Genomic DNA, 6,242 nt, shown 5'->3' with positions numbered 1-6,242 from the left:
TTCTGTTTTGTGGTTATCCCAAGGAGCTTTGGAACACCTAATTATTTCCTACCTGGTTTGCCTACCTGCGCCATCTCAGATTTCTGTTTACAGATTAACTCCAGTCATTTTCTGATGTATTTTGGCTTTTCCCTAGGGATACTGCTGGGGTACGGCCTTCAAAAACACTGCACCCCTCCACCACTGAGCAGTTGAATATTATACAAGCACAGTGTTCCTTCATGTCATCTCTGCAAAGAATTAAAGAAATACCGAACCATTACAACACAGGCTAATGTACCTTAAAATCAAGTTTGGGATGCAAGAAATTAGTTGGGCTGTGTAGCAGGAGCCCTGTTTGCTGGAGCATTTCCAGTCCCAATGTACTTATATCTGGATTAAACCCTGCTTGCTTTACTTTGCTGCTTGATGTTGTGTCTCAGTTGCACATTTGGAACAGATAAAAGTCTGCCCTATTCCCACTACTACAAATTTCATTTTTGGCACTTTGGCACAGGAAAAAGAAAATCAGCTACTTGCTTCCTTGCTCCTTTATGATGTCAAAACAGCTTCCCAAAATTCACTCCATCAGTTGTGTGTTGCAAAAATGAGAGCTTAAAACCTCTGCCTCCCTAAGCATTAGCATTGCCTGAAAATCCAAATATATTCTCCTTGAGGTAACAGTGCACTTCAGGCTGCCTAGGGCAGAGCTGGGGGAGCATCCACACCTCCCCAAGAGCAGCCAACACCTCAGCCTCCATCAAGAGCTGTGAAGGGAACAGGGTGACATATCTTAACTGGGTCTGGTGCTAAAGACCAGCAGCAGAGCTCAATCAAGTAACGACCCATGGGGTTAGATGTGGTCTTAGGAAGGGTCTCCACGATGCAGGGAATGACCACAGTACCTTCTGCTATTTCCTGAAATATACATTAAGAAGGAAATTCAAATGCAAAATGAATGGATGAGTTCTTCTCAAGGCAAGGACCTGTGTTTTTTATGGGTATGCTACTCTCACTCCCAACGTTTAAGCAGTGATGACTGGATATGGGGGTGCCAAACATCCTGGAACTGTCATCAGGAGCTATGCCAACCTGTTCAGCTTTCCCAGCTCTTACATGTGTAAGCCAGTGGCCCTGCTTGCTCACAGACTTCTCACCAAGCTGTAGAGCCCATCTAGCTCTCTTTAGCTAGTAGCACAATATGACTCTTGCCAGATCCACCTTCCCTTACGCCATATGCGACCACCAGCTAGTGCAGTAGCCAGCCCTGCCCAGCCCACCTGCAAAGCCAGGGCTGAGCGGCCAGGAGTGCAACTGGCTGGCACAGCCCCTCAGGCAGCCCCGGCGGTCAGGGGGCATTGCCAAAGCCCAAGCCACTGAACAAAGCTCCACCAACTTCTTTTTAAAACAAACATAAAATGTAACATTTTGGAATAAAATTTTTTTACATTTACAGAATTCCATTAAACTCATTGGCAAACCTCCCACCAATTGCCGCAGGGTTCCAGGATTTTACCCTTGATATTTTAAGCAAAACCCCCAAACAATTCACACAAATAAAATGAAAAAAAAAAAAAATCCCCACCCACCAAACAACATAATGGGATGCCCTTTGGGGATCTCCACATCGGGGCTATCAGATGCCCACATACCACTGCAACAACCACTGCTGTCTCCCGCTTCTCTTCTTCAGCCATGTAAACACTATAGGGACATCTCCAGAGATAGGAAAACATCTCTTTTTCCCAGGGAACCTGTGGACATCTGATTAAAAATGGTGATATGTTCCCGGGAGTCTTCACATGGAGGCAGGAGATGCTGCTGAACAGACTGAGCGGAGCTGCCTATTGCCCAGCCCAAGCGAACAGGCTCCAGTGCTAGAAACAGCAACGGAAGAGCTGGTTCCTGGAGATTTTTTCTGACTACAAGTCTAGACAGGAAGCTTGAAAAAGTGGCTTCGTAGGGGTTGGGAATTTATTTTTTTCCTTTTCATTTAAAAGGATATTCCTTTTATATGATATCATATATTCTATATATGATAGACAGGACAGTCAGGTGACTCAGGCACATATTTGTTGCTTCTTTTTCTTTTCCCCTGACACAATAAAAGCTATTCATATTTTTGAATTGCCTAAATCTGAACTATTTCTGGAAAATGACACAGTAAATGTTCTAGCTAAATGCTTTGCTAAACTAGAATTAAGATTATGTTAAGATACTAATTAAGAAAATTTACTCATTATAAGTAAGTTACAAATAGAAACGTAAGTGGCACATTTTAATTTCCTCTGAAACAAGTACTATTACCCATTAAAAAAATCAAATTCAAGTGTAAACTGGGGAGAAGAATATCAAGCATTGCTACAGAAATGTATAGGAAAGACACCAAATGGACTTAAACCTCCTCAGGTTATATATGGTGCATATGATTCCAGGTGGCACTAGAAAAGATACTCTGTTGGATATAGTTTGGGTTATTTATTCCCATAATTCATGAACAAAAAGTGTATTTTAAATCAAGTTAACTTCACTGCCTTCGATCACCGTTCTGAGACACTAGGTACCTCAAGACTATCACCTGTAGTTAGTCTGGAGCAAAGACAGCCTCGAGGAAGGTCTGGGCTACCACAGTGCATACCAGCTCAGAGATGAGGGTTATGTTGAAGCCAAAGGAAAAAACACATGCCACATAATAAGCAGAAGGAACCTCCATGCCCATGAGCTGGTGTTTACATGGGGATCTAAGCCCCTGATCTCCTTTCAGTGTGATCATCTTTCTTTCTCCTTAGCTAAGTGATCTCTGGGACCATTTCCAGATCTGATAAAACATTATTCCTTAAAACAAAGTAAAAAAGAAGACAACATCAGAAGAAAGAAAAATCGGAATTGAGATAAATGGTAGTGACAATGATTGTCTTTTCCACTATTTCAGTTATTAGTAAGTGGGAAAGAAGCTAAAAATTACATTTGGAAAAAAACTACTTCATGTATCAGTGTTTTGGGGAGTAAGGGGACTGACTAGATCAGAGTTTGAGGAACAGAAGCAATAGACAAAATTTAATTTGTGGGATTCTCCACCTGCAACTGAAATGCAGGCTGCAAAGCTGTAACTGGGGAACAAGAACCAAATATCAGAAACCGAAGTGTGAAAGGACAACATCACAGCAACACTACCAGGGCCTTCAAAAGCCTCCACAGGTCTGGCTGAGGTAAAAATTTACACCTTACTTATGCACTTAAGCAGGTTAGCAGTGTAGTCCCCATATATTTCATTCAACCTTGACTTTGGCAGTGCATCCTGATGTCCCTCATCATGGCAGGAGAGTTTGACTAGATGAATTTTCAAGGTCCCTTGCAGCCCAAACCATTTTATCACCCTAAGATCCTCTCCTTATCAGATGACCTACTGACTCTATAAAAAATAGCACTGAAGTTAGCATGCATCCCAGTACCCTGACAGGCCAGACCAAAAGTGGAGAGCAACCTCCATGATGGGCACAGGAGGCTGAGAAGATTTTACCACAGCAGTAGCCCACAAGAAGCATGCTGCTGACCCAACATTAAAACACACTTCAGTTCTACTTGCAAAACAGATGAAAGCACTGGTGTTTTTTCAAGGCACTGTTATTACATAGATAAGAAATGGAAAAATACGTTGTTTACTATAAGCTCTACTTCAGGGATGCTTTTTTTAGTCATGTCTTACTATCTAATTAATAATCACATTGAAGTTGCTGTGCTAAATCAAGGGCAAGTTACAAGGCAAGCAGCTGTAACACACATCTATGAAACTGGAAGCTAAGAATTTGGTTTTCGTATCTCAAATACAATGATTTTTTATCAAGACTGGCAGCAAAGTTTTGTATTTCTTATTTAGTAGTATTAAAAGATGCAAGATCAACACTGAAATAACCACATGAAGAAAAAAAAAAATTACATTAGAAAATCTAGTTCCTTATTTGTTTGTGATGTTATAAAATATCCAGCAAAAATGGCTTCTACGTCCTTAAATATATTTTCAGCATTAGCACACACAGATATAAAGCCTCAAGAATCAGTGTTCATCTCTTATTTTATGGATCAAGAAAAATACTACTGAAAACTTGCTGTTTAGAAGAGTTACAATAGTAAAATATTTCTCTATTTTAAATTTTCATCAGTTAATAAGTCATTCATAGGAATACTGTTGTAAGATTTATACAATTTGCCTTACATGCAGGTGGAAGTTTCATAAAGTAGAATTACTGAAAGCTACATCAAAAACAATTCCATTATAAAAATTTATCTGAATATAACAAAAGGAAGAAAGTCATTACAGTGCAGACAACCCACCTGCTTGTAAAATGGGCTAAGGCAAATTTCAGAATAACACTACTTGCTCCCTTCCTTTGAAAGAAAAGTATGGTCTTTCAAGGACATCCCTAAAAGAGGATGAAGAGGATAATACCACTCTGGTAAAATGAATTCTTTAACAAGCTTATGATGCAGGAACTCTCTGTCCGAGGAAACAGGGCCTTTTTAGGATGAATGCAATGGACAGAGGCTAATTTACTAGCAGATCACAAGGCAGGCTTTCAGGCATCCTAGATGCCATTTCAAGTCAAGATAGAATGTTAATTAGCACATGTGTCTAACTGGCACTTGGCAAAAGCCATGCCTGCAGCTTTCCTGGAGTGTCACATCCCATGTACTAAAGTGTACCTCACAGTGCCTGTCCCAGGGCAAAGAGCTCCTTCCCACACAAGCTTTATTCAGAAAAGGGTTTTGTCCAGGAGGTGATGACCACAAGCACCTCGGTCCTGCAAAGACTGCAAGCACCACTAAGACCTCCTGCTGATGGAGGTGCTGGCTTTTGCTCCATGAGGGTGCCTGTGCTTCCTGCTAGCCAAGACGAGCGCTGGTCCTTGGTGTGGAAAGAGGGCAAGGACAGAACAGGTACTGTGACTCTGCTGGAGTCACATTTCCTCTCTGATGTTTGTGGTTCCCCTTATGGGGTTTTATGGGGTTTTTATGCTCTTGTTGCTACTGCTGCTTATCAATACGTACAATTCCCTTATTGAATATTTTGCCATGTGGTTTAGTCACAATAGATAAAATTAGCAATAGTTACTCAGTTTAGCTTGACATAAATGTTTAAGGAGGTTCACTGCTAGACCACGTGTATGCTGCAATATACAGAATTTATAATAGATATCCAGTTAAATGGGAGAAAGGATAAAAACCCAAGAAAATTAATAAGAAAAGCAGATCTAACGAGACAGGTAAGATGATTCCCTTTCATCTCATTGTTTCTACTACTCTGTTAGTTTTTTTGGTCCTTCTGGTTGTTCCACATACCAACTGAGCACTCAGTGTGAGCAAGCCACTGTGCACTTCACCCTCTGGAGAAGTTTAAGCAAGGATCTGCTGGAGTCCTGTTCCCCATTCCCATCACTGCAGACTGACAGCTTCCACCACAGCAGGTGGTTTACACTATGCAAGTTTACACAAAGATCAAGGGTTTGAGGGATTAAGAGTCTCCTGAGTCATCCCATATATTCTGGGGTAATTCCTACTAAATTGAGAGATGAGAAATTGATCCTTTGTCCTTAAAGAGATTAGTTTTACAAAGCAGTTATACGATTCAGAAAAATTAAAGCTACAGACCCACATTCTTCTCCGGTTTTACTGTATTTAGCCAGCCTGCCATAGCGCTGTCGTATGTGATCAACAACTGAAATGTGCTAGTCCACCAAGAACATTTTATAGTGGGTGTGCATGGGCAATTGCTACTTCCTTCTATGATGCAGTGCTTTCAAACAGTGTGATATCAGTGCAAAAAGTCAACATGCTGACGGAAACAGACCAGCATTTAAATTAAGTAATTAACTTAATGTTAATTAAGTTGTTAATCTGTATTGCAAAAATTTCATCAATCTCAAAATTTAAGGCTGCCTTCACAGCTGTTTGTGCTTGATGAATTCCATAATCTCTTGAATAGGCTTTCTCCACATATCTTTGCGTGACAGAGTCAGGGCATTAAGCTTCTATCATTCCAATAATATCAAGATTTTTCTTCAATCTTTTCAACAGTGGATGATGTAGGTAGTTGTATACCACTACCATCTTCCTGAGCTTTACAGAAGTATGCTACAAAATCCTAGAGTTATCATCTTACAAATGTACTTTTGTTTCACTAATCTCTGTAAAAAAAATGAAGAGCAAGAAACTACCAGAGCTCATCTCTGACTTTCTTTTCCATTTTCCCTCTTTGCTTACAAGAC

The 6,242-nt window shown here is 40.5% G+C and overlaps 1 protein-coding gene across 1 annotated transcript in view; it reads right to left on the bottom strand.

The window, feature by feature from the left end:
* ARHGAP6 (Rho GTPase activating protein 6) overlaps nucleotides 1-6,242 on the bottom strand; it is a 333,285-nt gene that overhangs the window by 273,311 nt on the left and 53,732 nt on the right. The gene's annotated exons all lie outside the window — the stretch shown is intronic.

Source organism: Athene noctua, chromosome 1, assembly GCF_965140245.1.
Source record: "Athene noctua chromosome 1, bAthNoc1.hap1.1, whole genome shotgun sequence".
NCBI classification, from domain to species: domain Eukaryota; kingdom Metazoa; phylum Chordata; class Aves; order Strigiformes; family Strigidae; genus Athene; species Athene noctua.
The sequence above is the reverse complement of the archived record's forward strand: the minus strand, read 5'-3'. Positions and strand labels throughout refer to the sequence as shown.